This window comes from Hyla sarda, chromosome 1 (assembly GCF_029499605.1).
Source record: "Hyla sarda isolate aHylSar1 chromosome 1, aHylSar1.hap1, whole genome shotgun sequence".
NCBI lineage: Eukaryota > Metazoa > Chordata > Amphibia > Anura > Hylidae > Hyla > Hyla sarda.
In genome coordinates this window covers 403,865,724-403,890,211 of record NC_079189.1, presented here as the reverse complement: position 1 = coordinate 403,890,211, position 24,488 = coordinate 403,865,724, and the positions used below count along the sequence as shown (strand labels likewise).

At 45.0% G+C, this 24,488-nt stretch overlaps 1 long non-coding RNA gene across 1 annotated transcript in view; it reads left to right on the top strand.

Annotated features, from left to right (window-relative positions):
• LOC130308531 (uncharacterized) overlaps positions 1–24,488 on the top strand; it is a 38,858-nt gene that overhangs the window by 7,207 nt on the left and 7,163 nt on the right. Inside the window, exon 2 of the long non-coding RNA XR_008857490.1 lies at positions 21,033–21,143. This is a non-coding gene — a long non-coding RNA (uncharacterized LOC130308531). The remainder of the gene's footprint in view (positions 1–21,032; positions 21,144–24,488) is intronic.

Here is a 24,488-nt window from a genome sequence, read left to right as displayed (position 1 = left end):
TTAAAGACCCCATTATAAAAACTACACCCCCCAAAGTATTCAAAATGACATTCAGTAAGTGTATTAACCCTTTAGGTGTTTCACAGGAATAGCAGCAAAGTGAAGGAGAAAATTCAAAATCTTCATTTTTTACACTCGCATTTTCTTGTAGACCCAATTTTTGAATTTTTGAAAGGGGTAAAAAGGAGAAAATTTTTACTTGTATTTGAAACCCAATTTCTCTCGAGTAAACACATACCTCATATGTCTATGTTAATTGTTCAGCGGGCGCAGTAGAGGGCTCAGAAGGGAAGGAGCGTCAAATGGTTTTTGGGGGGCATGTCACCTTTAGGAAGCCCCTATGGTGCAAGAACAGCAAAAAAACACACATGGCATACCATTTTGGAAACTAGACTCCTCAGGGAACGTAACAAGGGGTAAAGTGAACCTTAATACCCCACAGGTGTTTCACGACTTTAGCATATGTAAAATAAATTATATTTTTTTTACCAAAAATGCTTGGTTTCCCAAAAATTTTACATTTTTTAAAAGTGTAATAGCAGAAAATACCCCCCAAAATTTGAAACCCAATTTCTCCCGATTCAGAAAACACCCCATATAGGGGTGAAAATTGCTCTGCTGGCGCACTACAGGTCTCAGAAGAGAAGGAGTCACATTTGGCTTTTTGAAAGCAAATTTTGCTCTGGGGGCATGTCGCATTTAGGAAGCCCCTATGGTGCCAGAACAGCAAAAAAAAACACATGGCATACCATTTTGGAAACTAGACCCCTCGGGGAACGTAACAAGGGGTAATGTGAACCTTAATACCCTACAGGTGTTTCACGACTTTTGCATATGTGAACATTTTTTATTTTTTTTTACCTAAAATGCTTGGTTTCCCAAAATTTTTACATTTTTAAAAAGGGTAATAGCAGAAAACACCCCCCAAAATTTGAAGCCCAATTTCTCCCGATTCAGAAAACACCCCATATGGGGGTGAAAAGTGCTCTGCTGGCGCACTACAGGTCTCAGAAGAGAAGGAGTCACGTTTGGCTTTTTGAAAGCAAATTTTGCTCTGGGGGCATGCCGCATTTAGGAAGCCCCTATGGTGCCAGGACAGCAAAAAAAAAACACATGGCATACCATTTTGGAAACTAGACCCCTCGGGGAACGTAACAAGGGGTTAAGTGAACCTTTATACCCCACAGGTGTTTTATGACTTTTGTATATGTAAAAAAAAAATTTTTTTTTTACCTAAAATGCTTGTTTCCCCAAAAATTTTACATTTTTAAAAAGGGTAATAGCAAAAAATACCCCACAAAATTTGAAGCCCAATTTCTCCCGAGTACGGCGATACCCCATATGTGGCCCTAAACTGTTGCCTTGAAATACGACAGGGCTCCAAAGTGAGAGTGCCATGCGCATTTGAGGCCTAAATTAGGGATTGCATAGGGGTGGACATAGGGGTATTCTACGCCAGTGATTCCCAAACAGGGGGCCTCCAGCTGTTGTAAAACTCCCAGCATGCCTGGACAGTCAGTGGCTATCTGGCAATACTGGGAGTAGTTGTTTTGCAACAGCTGGAGGCTCCGTTCTGGAAACAGTGGCGTACCAGACGTTTTTCATTTTTATTGGGGAGGGGAGGGGGGCTGTGTAGGGGTATGTGTATATGTAGTGTTTTTTTACTTTTTATTTTATTTTGTGGTAGTGTAGTGTTTTTAGGGTACAGTCGCACGGGCGGGGGTTCACAGTAGTTTCTCACTGGCAGTTTGAGCTGCAGCAGAAAATTTGACGCAGCTCAAACTTGCAGCCGGATACTTACTGTAATCCTCCGCCCATGTGAGTGTACCCTGTACGTTCACATTGGGGGGGCAACATCCAGCTGTTGCAAAACTACAACTCCCAGCATGGACGGTCTATCAGTGCATGCTGGGAGTTATAGTTTTGCAACCGCTGGAGGCTCCGTTTTGGAAACAGTGACGTACCAGACGTTTTTCATTTTTATTGGGGAGGGGAGGGGGGCTGTGTAGGGGTATGTGTATATGTAGTGTTTTTTACTTTTTATTTTATTTTGTGTTAGTGTAGTGTAGTGTTTTTAGGGTACAGTCGCATGGGCGGGGGGTTCACAGTAGTTTCTCGCTGGCAGTTTGAGCTGCGACAGAAAATTTGCCGCAGCTCAAACTTGCAGCCGGATACTTACTGTAATCCTCCGCCCATGTGAGTGTACCCTGTACGTTCACATTGGGGAGGGGGCAACATCCAGCTGTTGCAAAACTACAACTCCCAGCATGTACGGTCTATCAGTGCATGCTGGGAGTTGTAGTTTTGCAACAGCTGGAGACACACAGGTTGTGAAACACCGAGTTTGGTAACAAAGTCAGTGTTTTGCAACCAGTGTGCCTTCAGCTGTTGCAAAAGCTACAACCCCCAGCATGTACGGACAGCGGAAGGGCATGCTGGGTCTTGTAGTTATGCAACAGCCGGAGGCATACTACATTGGCTGGGGATGCTGGGGATTGTAGTTATGCAACAGCTGGAGACACACTGGTTTACTACTTAACTCAGTGTGCCTTCAGCTGTTGCAAAACTACAACTCTCAGAAGTCACCGACAGCCAACGGGCATGCTGGGAGTTGTAGTTATGCAACCACCAGATGCACCACTACAACTCCCAGCATGCACTTTAGCTGATTGTGCAAGCTGGGAGTTGTAGTTACACAACAGCTGAAGGTACACTTTTACATAGAAAGAATGTGCCTTCAGCTGTTGCAAAACTACAAGTCCCAGCATGCCCATAAGGGCATGCTGGGAGTTGTGGTGGTCTGCCTCCTGCTGTTGCATAACTACAGCTCCCAGCATGCCCTTGTTGCATGCTGGGAGCTGTTGCTAAGCAACAGCAGGAGGCTGTCACTCACCTCCAACGATCCAGCAGCACAGGTCAGTCCCTCGTCGTCTCCGCCGACGCCGCTGCTCCTGGGGCCCCGATCCCAACAGGGACGCCGGGGATCGGGGTCCCCAGCATCGGGGGTCGTCTTCCCGCACCCGCTCACGTCCTCCGGAAGAGGGGCGGAGCGGGTTGCGGGAGTGACACCCGCAGCAGGCGCCCTGATTGGTCGGCCGGCCGACGAATCAGGGCGATCGTGAGGTGGCACCAGTGCCACCTCATCCCTGCTGGCAATGGCTGTTCGGGGCCGTCTCTGACGGCCCCGATCAGCCAGTAATTCCGGGTCATCGGGTCACTGGAGACCCGATTGACCCGGAATCTGCCGCAGATCGCTGGACTGAATTGTCCAGCGATCTGCAGCAATCGCCGACATGGGGGGACATAATGACCCCCCTGGGCGATATGCCAGGATGCCTGCTGAACGATTTCAGCAGGCATCCGGCTCCGGCTCCCCTCCGGCTAGCGGTGGGGGCCGGAAATGCTCAGGGCGTATCCATACGCCCTCGGTCCTTAAGGACTTGGAAACGGGGGCGTATGGATACGCCCTATGTCCTTAAGGGGTTAAACCGCACGGTCAATGGAGTACACATAAAAAAAATTCCAAATTCCAACATTTCTAGTCACTTTGTATACCCTAAAAATTTTTTATAAAAAGTGATCAAAAAATCTGATCAAAACAATCATGGTACTGATAAAAACTTCAGATCACGGCGCAAAAAATGAGCCCTCATACCAACCCGTATACGGAAAAATAAAAAAGTTATAGGGGTCAGAATAGGAAAAATTTTAGCATACATGTTTTAGTGCAAGTAGTTATAATTTTTTTTAAGTAGTAAAATTAAGAAAACCTACCGTATATAAATTAAGTATCATTGTAACCGTATGGACCTACAGAATAAAGATAAGGTGTCATTTTTACCGAAAAGTGCACTGCATACAATCGGAAGCCCCCAAAAGTTACAATAATATAATCCTTCCAGTTCACTGCTCCCATCATGATAAACCACCCTCTGCCTTTATTTTTATTATTTTCTAATTTTCTACCTTGATATTGCTCTGTATTTTCTGCTCAGCCTTAGGCTCAGGTTCACAGACTGAGAAGGGGCATTACCCAGCAGGCATGACCTCATCTGAAGCCATATGGGGGAGAACTTCCTCCCTCACTCTGCTACCAACTGCCAGTGTGCAGTTTAGCGTGAGAGGAGCTATGATTGGATAAAGCTGGACACACTTCTGTCAGCACTCTATGCTGCATTTCCTGTGTTTGGACTTTTGCCAGACCCAAAGCCTGTTGAAAAGATGGGGGAAAATGTGCTTTGGACAAGTAGGAAAGACACCTAGTGGCAGCTTTTTTAAACACAAATAAAACATAGGAGTACATTAGAAAGATTATTTATTTACCATAAGGAGTGCAATAGCAAAAATTAGTTTTAACCACATAAGAACGCAGGGCGTATGGGTACGCCCTCCGTTCCCGAGTCCTTAACCCCTTAAGGACCAAGGGCATACCTGTACGCCCCGAGTCTGCTCCCGTTCTATAAAACAGGGCCACGGCGGGTCGGGCCTGGCCTCTAACAATGGCTAGGACCCGTGGCTAATAACGCTATAAACCCTTTAGACATGGCGTTCAAAGTTGATCGCTCCGTCTAAAGTGAAACTACCCCAGGCTAGCTCGGCGGGCTGTTCAGGATCGCCGAGGTGAAATTGTGGCATCCCGAACACTGTATGACAGCAGGAGGGTCACCTTACCTGCCTCCTTGTGTCCGATCGCCGAATGACTGCTCAGTGCCTAAGATCCAGGCATGAGCAGTAAAGCGGCAGAATCATCGATCAATGGTTTCCTATGAGAAACCATTGATCAATGTAAAAGATCAGTGTGTGCAGTGTTATAGCCCCCTATGGGAGCTAACACATTGCAAAAAAAAAAGTGAAATAAAAAGTTAATAAAGATCATTAAACCCCTTACCTAATAAAAGTTTGAATCACCCCCCTTTTCCCATCTAAAAAAAAAACTGTGTAAATAAAAATAAACATATGTGGTATCACCGCATGCGGAAATGTCGTACGCGCAAAAAAATTCCAAAGTACATAATAGTGTATTTTTGGTCACTTTTTATATCATGAAAAAATGAATAAAAAGCGATAAAAAAAAGTCTGATCAATACAAAAATGGTAACGGTAAAAACTTCACGGCGCAAAAAATTAGCCCTCATACTGCCCTATACGCGGAAAAATAAAAAAGTTATAGGGGTCAGAAGATGACAATTTTAAACGTATAACTTTTCCTGCATGTAATTATGTTTTTTTCCAGAAGTACGACAAAATCAAATCTATATAAGTAGGGTATCATTTTAATCGTATGGACCTACAGAATAATGATAAGGTGTCATTTTTTACCGAAAAATGCACTGCGTAGAAAAGGAAGCCCCCAAAAGTTACAAAATTGTATATTTTCTTCAATTTTGTCACACAATGATTTTCTTTTCCGTTTTGTCATAGATTTTGGGGTAAAATGACTGATGTCATTACAAAGTAGAATTGGTGGCGCAAAAAATAAGCCATCATATGGATTTTTAGGTGCAAAATTGAAAGAGTTACGATTTTTTAAAGGTAAGGAGTAAAAAATTTAAGTGCAAAAACGCGGAAACCCCCCTGGTCCTTAAGGGGTTAAGGACTCAGGGCATACCTGTACGCCCTGAGTATTTCCTGTCTCCGCCGCTCGCCGGGCAGTGACCGCACCCGGATGCCTGCTGAAATCATTCAGCAGGCATCCCGTGCAAATGGGGGGTCCTGAGACCCCCCCCCCCCATGTCGGCGATCGCCACAAATTGCTGATCAATTCTGATCAACGATTTGCGGCAATTCCGGGCAGATCGGGTCTCTGGTGACCCGATCGCCCAAAAAATAGGGATAATCGGAGCTGTCAGAGACAGCCCCGATCATCCTAAAGGATAGGAGCGAGGTGGCAGGGGTGCCACCTCCTCCTATCCCCTGCCATTGGTCGGTTAGGACTGACCGACCAATGGCAGTTGGGGGCGGGTGGTTAAACTTGAAATCCCCGCTCTGCCCGGCCCTGGATGTCCAGGCAGAGTGGAAGGAAGATGGCGGCGGGTGCCGGAGCGGCAAGGGACCGGCGATCGCGGGGGGACAGGCGGCAGGCAGCGGCGGGATCGGTGGCAGTAAGGGGGCGGCAGTGAAGATCAGTAGTAAGTGATCTTCACTGCTGCCTTCTAGTAGTTGCCAAACTACAACTCCCACCATGCCCAGACTGCCAAAGGCTGTCTGGACATGCTGGAAGTTGTAGTTTTGCAACATCTGGAGGACCACAGTTTGGAGACCACTATACAGTGGTGCCCAAGCTGTAGCCCTCCAGATGTTGCAAAACTACAACTCCAAGCATGCTCAAACTGTCCAGGTATGCTGGGAGTTGTAGTTCGGCAACATGTGGCCCTTCAGATGTTGCCGAACTACAACTCCCAGCATGCCCGGGCAGTCTGAGCATGCTTGGAGTTGTAGTTTTGCAACATCTGGAGGGATACAGTTTGGACACCACTACACAGTGGTCTCCAAACTGTTCTCCTCCAGTTGTTGCATAACTACAATTCCCAACATGTCCTTCGGCTGTCTGGACATGCTGGGAGCTGTAGTTTTGCAACAACTGGAGGCACACTGGTTGGGAAACATTGTCTGTTTCCTAACTCAGTGTTTCCCAACCCATGTGCCTCCAGCTGTTGCAAAACTATAACTCCCAGCATGCACTGACAGACCTTACATGCTGGGAGTTGTAGTTTTGCAATAGCTGACGGCACACATGTTGGGAAACACTGAGTTAAGTAATAAACTCTCAGTGTTTTGCAACCAGTGTGCCTCCAGCTGTTGCATAACTACAACCCCCCCCAGCATGCACGGACAGCCAAAGGGCATGCTGGGAGTGTTAGCAGTATGCCTCTAGCTGTTGCATAACTACAAGTCCCAGTATGCCCTTCAGCTGTCACTGCATGCTGAGAGTTGTAGTTTTTGCAACAGCTGAAGGCACACTGGATGCGAAACACAGAGTTTGTTACCTAACTCGGTGTTTCGCAACCAGTGTGCCTTCAGCTGTTGCAAACTACAACTCCCAGCATGCCCTTTGGCTGTCCGTACATGCTGGGAGTTGTACTTTTGCAACAGCTGGAGGCACACTGGTTGCGAAACTTTGAGTTAAGTAACAAACTCTCAGTGTTTTGCTACCAGTGTGCCTCCAGCTGTTGCATAACTACAACCCCCAGCATGCACGGACAGCCAAAGGGCATGCTGGGAGTTGTGGTTTTGCAACAGCTGGAGGTTTGCCCCCCATGTGAATGTGATACACGGGCAGGGGTTTACAGTGAGTTTCTCACTGCAAGTTTTAGATGCAGCAAATTTTCCGCTGCAGCTCAAACTCCCAGCGGGAAACTCGCTGTGAAACCGCCCGTGTGAATGTACCCTAAAAACACTACACTACATTACACTAACACATAATAAAAAGTAAAAAAAAACACTTCTTATACAGTACAGACAAAAAATTTGGACACACCTTCTCATTCAGAGTTTTCTTTATTTTCATGACTATGAAAATTGTAGATTCACATTGAAGGCATCAAAACTATGAATTAACACATGTGGAATTATATACATAACAAAAAAGTTTGAAACAACTGAAAATATGTCATATTCTAGGTTCTTCAAAGTAGCCACCTTTTTCTTTGATTACTGCTTTGAACACTCTTGGCATTCGCTTGTTGAGATTCAAGATGTAGTCACCTGAAATGGTTTTCACTTCACAGGTGTGCTGGTGTGGAGGAGGAGGTGTGATGGTGTGGGGGTGCTTTGCTGGTGACACTGTTGGGGATTTATTCAAAATTGAAGGCATACTGAACCAGCATGTCTACCACAGCATCTTGCAGCGGCATGCTATTCCATCCGGTTTGCGTTTAGTTGGACCATCATTTATTTTTCAACAGGACAATGACCCCAAACACACCTCCAGGCTGTGTAAGGGCTATTTGACCAAGAAGGAGAGTGATGGGGTGCTGCGCCAGATGACCTGGCCTCCACAGTCACCGGACCTAAACCCAATCGAGATGGTTTGGGGTGAGATGGACCGCAGAGTGAAGGCAAAAAGGGCCAACAAGTGCTAAGCATCTCTGGGAACTCATTCAAGACTATTGGAAGACCATTTCAGGTGACTACCTCTTGAAGCTCATCAAGAGAATGCCAAGAGTGTGCAAAGCAGTAATCAAAGCAAAAAGTGGCTAGAACCTAGAATATGACATATTTTCACACTTTTTTGTTATGTATATAATTCCACATGTGTTAATTCATAGTTTTGATGCCTTCAGTGTGAATCTACAATTTTCATGGTCATGAAAATAAAGAAAACCCTGAATGAGAAGGTGTTTCCAAACTTTTGGTCTGTACTGTACATATACACTTACACATTTACCCCCTCCCCTCCCCAATATAAATGAAAAACATCTGGTACGGCACAGTTTCTAAAACAGAGCCTCAAGCTGTTGCAAAATAACTCCTCCTAGTATTGCCAGACAGCCATTGAGTGTTTAGGCATGCTGGGAGTTTTGCAACAGCTGGAGGCACCCTGTTTGGGAAGCACTGCCGGAGGGTAATTTTGGTATCGGAGGCAAGTGTAATTCTTGCATCCGGGTCCGTCCCTATGCAAATCCCTAATTCAGGCCTCAAATGCGCATGGCGCTCTCTCACTTCATAGCCCTGTCGTATTTCAAGGCAACAGTTTAGGGTCACATATGGGGTATCTCCATACTCGGTAGAAATTGTCTAACAAATTTTGGGGCGCTTTTTCTCCTTTTACTCCTTATGAAAAGGTAAAGCTGGGATCTACTCCAGCATGTTATTGTAAAAAAAAAATTATTTTTTACACCAACATGCTGGTGTTGCCCCATACTTTTCATTTTCACAAGAAGTAAAAGGAAAAAGAGACCCCCAAAATTTGTAACGCAATTTCTTCTGAGTATGGAAATACCCCATATGTGGGCGTAAAATGCTCTGCGGACGCACAGCAGGGCTCCGGAGTGAGAGCACCATGTACATTTGAGGGGATTTGCAAAGGGGTGGTTGATCCTTACAGCGGTTCTGACATAAACGCAAAAAAAAAAAAAACAACACCCGCGTGTGACCCCATTTTGGAAACTACACCCCTCACGGAATGTAAAAAGGGGTATAGTGAGCCTTTACACCCCACAGGTGTTAGAAGAATTTTTGTTAAAGTTGGACATTAAAATAATTTTTTTACATTTTTTTCACTAAAATGCTGGTATTATCCCAAATTTCTCATTTTTACAAGGGCTAATAGGAAAAAAGCCCCCCATTATTTGTAACCCCATATATAGTGCTCTGTGGGCAAACTACAATGCTCAGAAGAGAAGGAGCGCCATTGAGCTTTTGGAGAGAGAATGTATCTGGAATGTGCAAGAACAGTGGACCCCCCACCACATGTGACCCCATTTTGGAAAATACACCCCTCCCGGAATGTAATAAGGGGTGCAGTGAGCATTGACACCCCACAAGTGTCTGACAGATTTTTTGAACAGTGGTCCATGAAAATGAAAAATTTAATTTTTCATTTTCACAGCCCACTGTTCCAAAGATCTGTCAAACACCAGTGGGGTGCAAATGCTCACTGCACCCCTTATTACATTTCGGGAGGGGTGTAGTTTCCAAAATGGGGTCACATGTGGGGTATTTTGGGAGGCTTTTTCTCCTATTACCCCTTATGAAAATAAAAAATTTGGGGTAACACCAGCATTATAGTGAAATTTTTTTTTTTTCATTTTCATGTACAAATTTACACCTGTGGGGTGTTAAGGCTCACTGTACCCCTTGTTACATTCGTTGAGGGGTGTTGTTTCCCAAATAGTATGCCATGGGGGCTTTATTTGTTGTTCTGGCACCATAGGGGCTTCCTAAATGCGACATGCCACCCAAAAACTATTTTTAGCTAAATTTGCTTTCAAAAAACTAAATGTGGCTCCTTCTCTTCTGAGCATTGTAGTGCATCCGCAGAGCACTTAACGTCCACACATGGGGTATTTCCATACTCAGAAGAAATGGGGTTACAAATTTTGGGGGGCATTTCCCCTTGTAAAAATGTAGAATTTGGGGAAAAACCAGCATTATAGTGAAAAAAAAAAAATTCATTTACACATCCAACTTTAACAAAAAGTCGTCAAACACCAGTGGGGTGTTAAGGCTCACTGTACCCTTTGTTACATTCCTTGAGGGGTGTAGTTTCCGAAATAGTATGCCATGTGGGGATTTTTTGCTGTTCTGGCACCATAGGGGCTTCCTAAATGCTACAGGCCCCCAAAAACCATTTCAGCAAATTTTTTTTTCCAAAAGCCTTGGAGCATTGTAGTGCGCCCACAGTGCACTTGATGTCCATACATGGGGTATTTCCATACTCAGAGGAGATGGGGTTACAAATTTTAGGGGGCATTTTCTCCTATTACCCCTTGTAAAATTGTAAAATCTGGGGGGAAAAAATGAATTTTAGTGAAAAATTTTTTTAATTACACATCCAACTTTAACGAAAAGTCATCAACCACCTGTGAGGTGTTAAGGCTGCGGCACCCCACTGTCATTACTGCACAGAGCAGACTCGCTTCGTGCGTAATGACGGGCAATACAGGGGCCGGAGCATCGTTACGTCACAGCTCCGCCACCTCGTGACGTAACGGCCCGCCCCTCAATACAAGTCTATGGAAGGGGGCATGGCGGCCATCACGCCCCCTCCCATAGACTTGCATTAAGGGGGTGGACCATGACGTCACAAGGGGGCAGAGCCGTGACATCACAATGCGCCGACCCCTGTATCGCTAGTCATTACGCACGGAGCGAGTCTGCTCTGTGCAGTAATGATAGCAGGGTGCTGCAGCCGAGATCCCGGGGGTCCCCAGCAGCAGGACCCCAGTGATCTGACATCTTATCCCCTATCCTTTGGATAGGGGATAAGATGTCTAGGGGCGGAGTACCCATTTAAGGTGAAAATAGGCTGAGTCCTTAAGGGGTTAATGATAGTGCCCATTTAAGGGGTTGAAACACCTAGGCAGACCAGGCTATAGTAGGAGGTAGCCTCCCTTAATCCCATGACTACAAAACCCCGCCCACATGTCGTGGCCAATGACTGTTCAATTTACCATCAAGATCATGTTTTTATTGGCCACCAAATGTGGACACGTCTGGACACCAGTCCACAAATAAATGTGTCAACAGTTTATCTTGCTCTTCTTCATGGGGTTGTTAGGAATCTCATCACTGCCGCTCCGCTTTAGCCTGCAGCTGTGAATATTGCTGTGGTTGTTGACATGCTGTATCTTTTCTATTCTTTTTTCATGCCTGTAATAACATTGTACAGAATAACACAGTTTACTCCCTAGTTACTACTAAAATTAGATTTGTCAGTAGAAGAGGAAAATTACGACTGAACAAGCAGAAAGGAATAAACCTGCTAATTGCAATTGATCGGCCGTGTTCATTTGTCTGCTTAGAATTCTCCGAGGTCAGGGAAATATTTCCAGCAGTCAATGCTTTTAAAGTGTCAAAAAAGCTTTTGACATATTACAGAGACATGTCAAAGGTTTTAATGGGTCGGGGTCTTGTCTAGACTTATAATGGAGCCTGCAGGACAAAGTTTTCTGTGAGCTGGCGAGAAAATTGCGATACCACGTGCTTATCCCTGCCAGTTCTTCTAATCTGTTGGGGTCTCAGCACTGAGACCCTGAACGATCAAAACTTTTGACATGCTTCTGTGACATGTCAAAAGTTTTTTGAAATGACAGGGATAGTTTATAGTTAACAGGGTTTGAATGCAGTACAGAGCAGTATATTTAGTACAAGAAAAGATCAATGCATTATATGTCAGACAGCAGTACGGTACACCCAGCTCAGGTAGAGCAGTACATTACATTTTGTACAGGTAAACAGTAGTTCATTACATGTGGTACAGGAAGGACATAACCGTGCAGGTAGTTCAGATAAATAGTGTTATGGAATATGTAGCTCAGCTAGAGAATAGTATGATACAAGTAGTGCAGTATAGTACAGGAAAATAGTTCAGTACATGCAGTAGAGGTAGAGCGGTAGAGTTTATGTGGTATCTCTGTCCCGGTACCGGATTGCATCCGTTACAATGTGGTGAGGTTCCCAAAGTAAGAGTCCCTAGTTACCGGTGGGGTCCTCATCTATAGTTAGCCCCTTGTCACCCCTTAAATAGTTAAAACTATTCAATTCTAAGTGTATATATGTATATAATGTATACTTACCTTGTTGTAGCGTCGCAGGACCTGCAGGTCACGTGATGCATTCCAAAACTCTATGGTTTATGGTTCAAGGACCTTTGGAGGAAGACAGGTGATCGCCCACCATGCATTGTAACGGTGAGTGACAGCTGACTCGGACCAATCCAAAACGGCCCTGCCCCTGCCCATATAAGGGAGCGGCGGCCATTAATCGCTCTTGTTCCTGTGCTGTCAAGCAAGCAGCATCGCTCTTTCCTCGTGGGCTGCTGATAGAGGAGGATCTGCGCAGCTGTCGTCAGCAGTGACTAGGCCCAAGCCTTGCGGCAACGGCCATCTTACGAAACTGTGAGTTATCTCAATCCCTCTTAAGTCTGCAAGATCACCAGACCTAAACAGACCCCTAAATCCGGATGGATCTCTGCATCAATCCTAATTCTAATAACCTCTTGGATAAGCTAATGGTCCGCGGCATCTGTCACTCACTGCCGTACTACATAGAGACTGTATTACTAAGACTGTTCCTGTTAATTGGATGTACCGCAAGTACCTCAGTAAAGTTTATACAAGTTCAAGTTCATCCCTATTGTGGACCTTCATTCATTTAAGCACGCACCTATCATTTCTGGGAAGGGTGGCGATAGGCCGAAGATTTACCTCAGCATATTAACCCCTCACCCTGGCGTCACGAGTGACAGGGGTTAAGTTAACCCCTCATCTACTGAAGCAACACCCCAACTACACTGCACCCCCAAGGCCCTACCACATATATATAGTACAGGTAAATAGTGTTTCACTTTAAGCAGTACAAATAGGGAGAGCAAATTAGTATGTTGTACAGGTAAATAGCAGTAAAGTATATGTAGCAGGGTTAGTAAACAGTACTGTGTAGTACAGGTAGCGAATATGGCGTACTGTATGTAACCCTTACAGTGACAATAAATGCATTCATTTATATGTCATAATCATTACAACAGATTTATCAATGTAAAAATGGTGGTCTGACTACACCCCACATGTGCCAAGCCTGTCTCAGATGTTTTGCCCTTATATTACAACCTTCCTTAGATCTCCCTAAAATACTCTACTAATGGTTAGGTAACATTAAAGGAGTAACTTATCCCCTATCTACAGGGTTGGAGAGGGGCTAACCGCTGGGACTCTGCAATCTCCTGCCCGGTGCCCCTGCTCTCCCCATGCACGGAGTGAGCACAACTCTGTGCACAAAGCTGTGTTGACCACCGTACAAAGTGGTTGCCGACACGCCCCCTCCATGCATCTCTATGGGAGAGCCGGAGATACACGAGTGCTCTCAGGTTGGATGAGGACCATCAGTACACAGCCATTTCCTGATATCTCCATAGATTTTTGATTAGGTTCAAGTCAGGGTTTTGGCTGTGCCAAGGACATTAAGGCTAGGTTCACACTGGGGAATTTCTTGGCAGAATTTCTGCTGGAGATTGAGACGGCGGTACTAGGACCTCGATAACCCCCCGATGTCCCCCCGATGTCCCCATAGATGGCAATGCATTTCTGAGCAGATCTCCCAAAAGATCCACCAAGAAATGCATTGCATTTTATGGGGGCAGCAACGCAGTCTGCTTGGTCCTAGTGCCGCCGGCTCGATCTCCAGCAGAAATTCTGCCCAGAAATTCTGCAGTGTGAACTCAGCCTAAGAGTTGTCTGTTATGGCTGAATAGTAAACTACTACACATTCAAATTCTTGTAATAAAGTGCATATGCATACAGCCCAATAATGTTAATAACCCCGATACCAACCCGCCATCTATATATAGTTTCCCATAGCAGCCAATCACAGCTCAGCTTTCACTTTACCAGGGCTTGTTAGCTGAGCTGTGATTGGTTGCTGTTGGAAAATCACTCCAGTTTTTCTCTCACACAGTTTCATAAATCTGAGCCAATGTGCGTATATGTGTATGTGTGTTCGTGTGTATATATGTATGTGTGTATATGTGTGTGTGTGTGTGTGAATGTGTGTATTTTCCAGCATTTTCCAAACAGCTAAAGATATTAACATGAAACTTGATACAAATGTTAATATTATATCAACTACAAACATAGGATAGTTAAATTAACCCTTACCCACCCCCATTTGCGAGGGTCGAGGTTTTTGTTTAAAGACCCATACAAGTCTATGGGAAATATATGTTACTGCATAACTTCCAAACGGCTGGAGATATTTCGATTATACTTGGTCACATGTTACTTATATGTCAACTTGAAATATAGGATAGTTAATTTAACCCTAACCTAACCCCATTTGCGAGGGTCTGGGTTTTTGTTTAAAGTCACTTGCAAACCTTTGGGAAATGTATGTTCCAGCATAACTTCCCTACGACTGAAGATAATGCGATAATACTTAGTGCACATATTACTTATATGTCAAATAAAAATATAGGATAGTTTAAATTAACCCTAACCTACCCCTGTGAAGAATGTTTTTTTTTTTATTCAAGTCCCATGCAGTTATATGGGACCTCTGGTGCCTTACTTCACAAGCTCCACTCTGCATCTCCTGGTGAATGTGTCAGTCGGGCTATGAGGTGAGTATATGGGGTCACGATATGAGGATGGGATATAAGGTCAGGATATGGGGACAGGATATGGTGACAGGGATATTAGGACGGGATATGAGGTCAGAATATGAGATCAAATATGAGGAGGGGATTTGGGGTTAGGATATGAGGAAGTGATATGGGGTCAGGATATGAGGACAGGATATGGAGACAAAAGCTTCTTCCTTCGTTGCTTTTCCTCCCCCACAAGGATTAGGTAGGAAAAACCAGGTAATGCCGAATGCTCAGCTAGTAAAGTAATAAATACATACCCATAATCAGGGGTGTCGCCAGGTGGGGCTATCGGGGCTATATAACTGGCTACCTACATACTTGGCTAACTCAATTACTGTGGTTAGGGGTGGGGCCGTGGGTGTGGTTAGGTAGGGGCTTGTGCTATGGGCTCTAGCCCACCGTTATCAGTTTGTTTCCCTGGGATGCTGCTTTGTTAGATGCATGATTCATCAACCTTCATATATGGGTCCACTTACTGTGGTACATGTATTTGCTATCATTCAAGGTGTATTGTGTCACATATTGGCCCTTATAATAGCTTCTGCATAACTATATTAGTTGTCAGAGGCGTAACTTGTAGCTTCTGGGCCCCAATACAAAATCTGCAACAGGGCCCCATGTGCCAATTCTAATACTGGTCTTTTTGGGGGCAGATGTGTATTGGGGCCCCCTCAGGCACCAGGGCCCTGGTTCAACTGCTACCTCTGCACTCCTGTTAATTGTTGTTCCTTAACCCCTTAAGGACCAGGCCCATTTTGGCCTTGAGGACCAGGCCAATTTTATTTTTGCATTTTCGTTTTTTCCTCCTCGCCTTCTAAAAATCATAACTTTTATATTTCCATCCACAGACCCATATGAGGGCTTGTTTTTTGTGTAACAAATTATACTTTGTAATTACATAACTTATTTTACCATAAAATGTACGGCACAACCAAAAAAATATTATTTAAGTGGGAAATTGAAAAGAAAACCACAATTTAGCAAATTTTGGAAGATTTTGTTTTCACGCTGTACACGTTACGGGAAAATTACATGTTTTCTTTATTCTGTGGATCAATACCATTAAAATGATACCCATGTTATATTCCTTTTTATAATTGTACCGCTTAAAAAAAATCTCAAACTATTTTAACAAAATTAGTATGTTTGAATTTGCCCTATTTTGACCACCTATAACTTTCTCATTTTTCTGTATACGGGGCGGTATGAGGGCTCAGTTTTTGCACTGTGATCTCTAGCTTTTATTGGTAGCCTTTTTGCTTATATTTGACTTTTTATACATTTTTTATAAATTTTTTTAGGGAATAAAATGTGACAAAAAAGCAGCAATTTTGATAATTTTTTTTTTTTTTTACATTTACGCCGTTCACCGCATGGGATGATTAACAATACATTTTTTTTAGAGTTCATACTTTGATGCATGTGGCAATACAAAATATGTTTATTATTTATTATAATTTTTATGCTTTTTTGGGTGTCAAATGGGAAAAACGGATTTACATTTTTATTGGGGGGGAGACGATTTTTCAAATTTTTAGACTTTTTATTTTTAAATTTTTAAACTTTATTTTTACACTTTAATAGTCCCCCATAGGGGACTATTTAAAACAATCATTTGATTGCTATTACGGTTCAGTGCTATGTATAGGGCATAGCACAGTGTTATCGGCTATCTTCTGCTCTGGTCTGCCCGATCTCAGACCAGAGCAGAAGACCCCAGGAGATGGTCAGAGGCAGGTGAGGGGACCTCCAGCCACCATGCTGGATGATCGGATCCCAGCGGCAGCGCTGCGGGCGATCCGATCATCCATTTAAAGTATGGCACTGTTACACATGCCATGAGCTGTATTAATCACGGCATCTGAGGGGTTAATGGTGGACATCCGTCTGATCTCTGATGTCCGCCATTACCGGTGGGTCCCTGGCTGCCGATAGCTGGACCGGGGCTCGTGGTCATGGCGGAATGTAAATGTACGTCATGGTGCGTTAAGTACCACCGCACCATGACATACATTTACGTCCATTCTCATTAAGGGGTTAAAGTGTACCTGTCATCAACAAAAACTTTTTATATAATGAAGATAACACCATTATATGTATATTTGTAATATACATTGGTTAAAAAATATGTATATTTTTGTCCCTGCAGCTATTGCCTTTGTGTCTCTATGAGGAGTCCAAATACTGGAAGTGTGAGCGGACAAGCAGGGCTCTGTACACTGAGGACAAGCAGGGCTCTGTACACTGAGGACAAGCAGGGCTCTGTGCAGTGAGGCCTAGCAGGGCTCTCTGTACACTGAGGACAAGCAGGGCTCTGTGCAGTGAGGACTAGCAGGGCTCTCTGTACACTGAGGACAAGCAGGGCTCTGTGCAGTGAGGACAAGCAGGGCTCTGTACATTAAGGACAAGCAGGGCTCTGTGCAGTGAGGACAAGCAGGGCTCTGTACACTGAGGACAAGCAGGGCTCTGTACACTGAGGACAAGCAGTGCTCTGTACACTGAGGACAAGCAGGGCTCTGTACACTGAGGACAAGCAGGGCTCTGTACACTGAGGACAAGCAGGGCTAGGTGCACTGAGGACAAGCAGGGCTCTGTGCACTGAGGGCAAGCAGGGCTCTGTACACTGAGGACAAGCAGGGCTCTGTACACTGAGGACAAGCAGGGCTCTGTACACTGAGGACAAGTTGGGCGCTGCACACTGAGGACAAGCAGGGCTCTATGCACTGAGGACAAGCAGGGCTCTATGCACTGAGGACAAGCAGGGCTCTGTACAATGGGGACAAGCAGGGCTCTGTACACTGAGGACAAGCAACGTTCTGTGCAGTGAGGACAAGCAGGGCTCTGTACACTGAGGACAAGCAGGGCTCTGTACACTGAGGACAAGCAGGGTTCTGTGCAGTGAGGACAAGCAGGGCTCTGTACACTGAGGACAAGCAGGGCTCTGTACACTGAGGACAAGCAGGGTTCTGTGCAGTGACGACAAGCAGGGCTCTGTACAGTGAGGACAAGCAGGGCTCTGTACACTGAGGACAAGCAGGGCTCTGTACACTGAGGACAAGCAGGGCTCTGTACACTGAGGACAAGCAGGGCTCTGTACACTCAGGACAAGCAGGGCTCTGTACACTCAGGACAAGCAGGGCTCTGTACAGTGAGGGCAAGCAGGGCTCTGTACAGTGAGGGCAAGCAAGGCTAGGTGCACTGAGGACAAGCAGGGCTCTATGCACTGAGGACTAGCAGGGTTCTATGCACTGAGGACAAGCAGGGCTCTGTGCAATGGGGACAAGCAGGGCTCTGTACACTGAGGACAAGCAGGGTTCTGTGCAGTGAGGACAAGCAGGGTTCTGTGCAGTGAGGACAAGCAGGGCTCTGTACACTGAGGACAAGCAGGGCTCTGTACACTGAGGACAAGCAGGGTTCTGTGCAGTGACGACAAGCACGGCTCTGTACAGTGAGGACAAGCAGGGCTCTGTACACTGAGAACAAGCAGGGCTCTGTACACTGAGGACAAGCAGGGCTCTGTACACTGAGGACAAGCAGGGCTCTGTACACTGAGGACAAGCAGGGCTCTGTACACTCAGGACAAGCAGGGTTCTGTGCAGTGAGGACAAGTAGGGCTCTGTACACTGAGGACAAGCAGAGTTCTGTGCACTGAGGATAAGCAGGGTTCTGTGCACTGAGGACAAGCAGGGCTCTGTACACTGAGGACAAGCAGGGCTCTGTACACTGAGGACAAGCAGGGTTCTGTGCAGTGAGGACAAGTAGGGCTCTGTACACTGAGGACAAGCAGAGTTCTGTGCACTGAGGATAAGCAGGGTTCTGTGCACTGAGGACAAGCAGGGCTCTGTACACTGAGGACAAGCAGGGCTCTGTACACTGAGGACAAGCAGGACTCTGTACAGTGAGGACAAGCAGGGCTCTGTACAGTGAGGACAAGCAGGGCTCTGTACACTGAGGACAAGCAGGGCTCTGTGCATTGGCGGCAAGCAGGGAGGACAAGCAGGGCTCTGTAAACTGAGGACAAGCAGGGCTTTTTACAGTGGGGACAAGCAGGGCACTGTACACTGAGGACAAGCAGGGTTCTGTGCAGTGAGGACAAGCAGGGCTCTGTACACTGAGGACAAGCAGGGCTCTGTACACTGAGGACAAGCAGGGTTCTGTGCAGTGAGGACAAGCAGGGCTCTGTACACTGAGGACAAGCAGGGCTCTGTACACTGAGGACAAGCAGGGTTCTGTGCAGTGAGGACAAGCAGGACTCTGTACACTGAGGACAAGCAGGGCTCTGTACACTGAGGACAAGTAGGGCTCTGTACACTGAGGACAAGCAGGGCTCTGTACACTGAAGACAAGCAGGGCTCTGTGCACTGAGGACAAGCAGGGCTCTATGCACTGAGGACAAGCAGGACTCTATGCACTGAGGACAAGCAGGGCTCTGTACACTGGGGACAAGCAGGGCTCTGTACACTGAGGACAAGCAGGGTTCTGTGCAGTGAAGACAAGCAGGGCTCTGTACACTGAGGACAAGCAGGGCTCTGTACACTGAGGACAAGCAGGCTTCTGTGCAGTGAGGACAAGCAGGCTTCTGTGCAGTGAGGACAAACAGGGCTCTGTACACTGAGGACAAGCAGGGCTCTGTACACTGAGGACAAGCAGGGTTCTGTGCAGTGAGGACAAGCAGGGCTCTGTACACTGAGGACAAGCAGGGTTCTGTGCAGTGAGGACAATCAGGGTTCTGTGCAGTGAGGACAAGCAGGGCTCTGTACACTGAGGACAAGCAGGGCTTTGTACACTGAGGACAAGCAGGGTTCTGTGCAGTGAGGACAAGCAGGGTTCTGTGCAGTGAGGACAAGCAGGGCTCTGTACACTGAGGACAAGCAGGGCTAGGTGCACTGAGGACAAGCAGGGCTCTGTACACTGAGGACAAGCAGGGCTCTGTACACTGAGGACAAGCAGGGCTCTGTGCATTGAGGACAAGCAGGGTTCTGTGCAGTGAGGACAAGCAGGGCTCTGTACACTGAGGACAAGCAGGGCTCTGTACACTGAGGACAAGCAGGGCTCTGTACACTGAGGACAAGCAGGGCTCTGTACACTGAGGACAAGCAGGGCTCTGTACAATAAGGACAGGCAGGGCTCTGTATACTAAGGACAAGCAGGGTTCTGTGCATTGGGGGCAAGCAGGGAGGACAAGCAGGTCTCTGTACACTGAGGACAAGCAGGGCTCTTTACAGTGAGGACAAGCAGGGCTCTGTACACTGAGGACAAGCAGGGCTCTGTACACTGAGGGCAAGCAGGGCTCTGTACAGTGAGGACAAGCAGGGCTCTGTACAGTGAGGACAAGCAGGGCTCTGTGCAGGGAGGACAAGCAGGGCTCTGTACACTGAGGAAAAGAAGGGCTCTGTACACTGAGGACAAGCAGGGCTCTGTACACTGAGGACAAGCAGGGCTCTGTACAGTGAGGACAAGCAGGGATCTGTTCACTGAGGACAAGCAGGGCTCTGTACACTGAGGACAAGCAGGGTTCTGTGCAGTGAGGACAATCAGGGTTCTGTGCAGTGAGGACAAGCAGGGCTCTGTACACTGAGGACAAGCAGGGCTTTGTACACTGAGGACAAGCAGGGTTCTGTGCAGTGAGGACAAGCAGGGTTCTGTGCAGTGAGGACAAGCAGGGCTCTGTACACTGAGGACAAGCAGGACTCTGTACACTGAGGACAAGCAGGGCTCTGTACACTGAGGACAAGCAGGGCTCTGTACACTGAGGACAAGCAGGGCTCTGTACACTGAGGACAAGCAGGGTTCTGTGCAGTGAGGACAAGCAGGGCTCTGTACACTGAGGACAAGCAGGGCTCTGTACACTGAGGAAAAGCAGGGCTCTGTACAGTGAGGACAAGCAGGGCTCTGTACAGTGAGGCTCTGTGACACAGGCAATAGCTACAGCATTTTTTCACCCAAAAATATAGACATTTTTTAACCAACGTATATTACATATATACATATAATGTTATTATCTACATTATAGAAAAAGTTTTTGTTAACGATAGGTACACTTTAAAATAATAAGCAGAGCATACTTCCTTTCATAAAACAGCCTATTCCAAGGGTTTTCAACTCTATGTCTCTGGTTTTGGAAATACCGTTATCTAACACAGGCATTCTGGTAATAAGTTAAATTCTTTGCATACATTTGGTCAACTTTGTTTTCCTCTCCCCCTCTGGTCAATTTCTGGCCACTTAGATGTCAATATGTACTCCTGTACACCTGAAGAGTAAACGCTGCCGAGGATGACAAGTCCGTCCTGAAGGAATGCACCTCCACCTTCCACTATTCCACTATCCCATGGATTAGGTGAAAGCTACGTTTTACAAGTAAACTACTGTCAACATATATTACTTTTAACATATCTGTTTGTGCTAGGAGTAACCATGGCCCATCAGTTGCCTTAAGGCATATGTATTAACTCTTCAGTTTATGAAAGTAATTTATTTCTGAATTAACCCCTTAAGGACTCAGCATTTTTCAGTTTTTGCATTTTCGTTTTTTCCTCCTTACCTTTTAAAAATCATAACCCTTTCAATTTTCCACCTAAAAATCCGTATTATGGCTTATTTTTTGTGCCACCAATTCTACTTTGCAGTGACATTAGTTACTTTACCCAAAAATCTACGTTTTTTTTTTTACGTGTACGCCATTGACCGTGCGGTTTAACTAATTATATATTTTTATAATTTGGACATTTACGCACGTGGCAATACCACATATGTTTATATTTATTTACATAGTTTTTTTTTATGGGGAAAAAGGGGGTGATTCTGACTTTTATTAGGGAAGGGGCTAAATCACATTTATTAACACTCTTTATAAAAAAAAAAAAAAAAATATTTGCAGTGTTATAGCCCCCATAGGGGGGATCCTCCTCGTGTGCTGCAAGCTGTTTGGGATGCCGTAATTTCACTTCAGAAGCGGCAGTTTCACTTCAAAAGCGGCAGTCAACTTTGTTCAGCACGCTGAAGGGTTAATACCAGGCATCACCGCGATTGGTGATGTCCGGTATTAGCCGCGGGTCCCGGGTTGATGGCCGCCTGGACAGACCTGATATGACGCGGGGTCACCGCGTGACCCCGCGTTATATCGTGGGAGCTGGCGCAGGATGTAAATATACGTCCTGCGTTAAGGAGTTAAAGGGGTACTTTTCTGGAAAACATTTTTTTTTTAATCAACTAGTAGCAGAAAGTTAAACAGATTTGTAAATTACTTCTATAAAAAAAAATCTTAATTCTTCCAGTACTTATCAGCTGCTGTATGATCCACAGGAAGTTCTTTTCTTTTTTAATTCATTTTCTGTCTGACCACAGTGCTCTCTGCTGACACCTCTGTCCATTTTAGGAACTGTCCAGAGCAGGATAGGTTTGCTATGGGGATTTGCTCCTACTCTGGACAGTTCCTAAAATGGACAGAGGTGTCAGCAGAGAGCACTGTGGTCAGACAGGAAGGAAATTCAAAAAATAAAAACTTCATGTGGAGCATACAGCAGCTGATACGTACTGGAAGGATTAAGATTTTTAAATAGAAGTCATTTACAAATCTGTTTAACTTTCTGGCACCAGTTGATTAAAAAACTTCCAGTGGAGTACCCCTTTAAGACATACTGTTGCTTGACTGCCTTATTTTTGAACACTTAGGCTAGGATTCCACTTGTTTTTTTTGGACATCTGCCACTGCAGTTTTTGAGCCAAAGCCAGAAGTGTATTCAAAAGGACTAGGACATATAAAGGAAGGACTTACACTTCTCCTCCCTTATGGATCCACTTCTGACTTTGGCTCAAAAACTGCAGTGGCAGATATCCAAAAACTGCCAGAAAAAAAACCAAGTGGAAACTTAGCATTAAAGAGGGGTTTCCAGTGAACACTTATTGATAGCCAATCCTCAGAATACACCATCAATATCTGATCAGTGGGGTGCAGACACGTGGCACCCCTGCCAATACCCCTGTTTTGCAAAGCCGCAACACCCGCACAACACAGTAAAATAATCTGGAAGCAGACGTCTCTGTTCATTGTATAGTGGCTGCACTGCGTTACTTCATCTATCAACACTCCTTGTTGCTGTTATTATTAGTGTATAAATACAACAAAAAAGTTTAATAAAAATATGAAATATTACATTCACCGTTAGTAGTTCGGCCCCCCATCCCCATGAACTTCCTGTCATGTTTTCAGACTATTGCAGCTCACATACCACACGAGAGATAAAACACGTCTGGAATTAGAGTTCAGTATACACATATGGTAGCTCAAAGAAAGGAGGGTCTGAATAATTTACCTGTGTAACCTGAGTTAGTAGTAGCACTTTCTACAGGTCTAGTTGCCCAAGGAATGCCAACATAAAGTCATACTAACACCACTATGAAACCATTGGAAACCAACGCAAAACTACAGTTATTAATATTTATTAGCAATAATAAGGTAAAAGAGAAGATTACACAAATACTAGGACAAAACACCACACCACTGCAGTCTATGTGAAAGGCCTTGTAGAAAAACAGACAACAGACAACAAAATACATGATCTAAAAACATGCAGTCCTAGGCAAAATAATGGTTGACCTTTATGGAATAGTCATTTGAAGATAACAAAGACTTTTACTAAATTGTTATGAGATATATCAATACGTGATATCAATAAGTTATCAAATGAGTTAAAGTGCATGTTCACCTTTGTTAACAATTTTACTGTTAATACATAGACCCAGAAAGTGGAGGGATTTTCACACAGCAACCAATCACAGCTCAGCTAATAATCTCTGGTAAAGTGAAACCTGAGCTGTGATTGGTTGTTGTGGGAAAATCTCTCCACTTTTTCTCTCTCATAGTTTGATAAATCTGGGCCATAGAGTTATTCTACATAAAAGACTTAGTAACCCTGTAAATACTTTGTATTGCTTATCTTGTACTAATCGATCAGTCAAGGAGGACAGGGAGAAGCCACTGGAATAGCCCCAGGAACTTGAAATTATATTCCAAACCAGTTCTAAAATAAGAGCTTATTTCGGTTTCATGCTGCCCGTGGTAAGGCAATGTGAAACTCCTGATAGGTTCCCTTAAATGGGCACTCTCATTAAAACTAATTTTTGCTATTGCACTCCTTATGGTAAATAAAAAATCTTTCTAATGTACTTTGTTTTTAAAAGTTTTCTATGTTTTATTTGTGTTAAAAAAAAGCTGCCACAAAGTGTCTCCCTACCTGTCCAGAGCACATTTCCCCCCCCCCATCTCTTGCGCAGACTTTGGACTCCTGCTGGCCTGGCAGAAGTCCAAAATCAGGAAATGCAGTCTGGAGTGCTGAGGGTGGGTGGGTTGGTTGTACATCCTTAGCCAATCATAGCTCATCTCACACACTGAACTGCTCTTGGCTGTGTGTAGCAGAGTGAGGGAGGAAGTTCTCCCCTGTATGGCTTCAGATGATGTCACGCCTGCTGGGTAACGTCCCTTCCCTGTCTGTTAATCTAACTGAGACTGAGCAGAAAATACAGAGCAATATCAAGGTAGAAAACTAAAATTATAAAAATAAAGGCAGGGGGTGGTTTATCATGATGGGGACAGTGAACTAGGAGGAATATAGAATTTAACAAGATCAAGAGAGGTACTCTTTAAGGAGTCCTTTGAGACTTTAGTATTGATAGTCTATTTTTA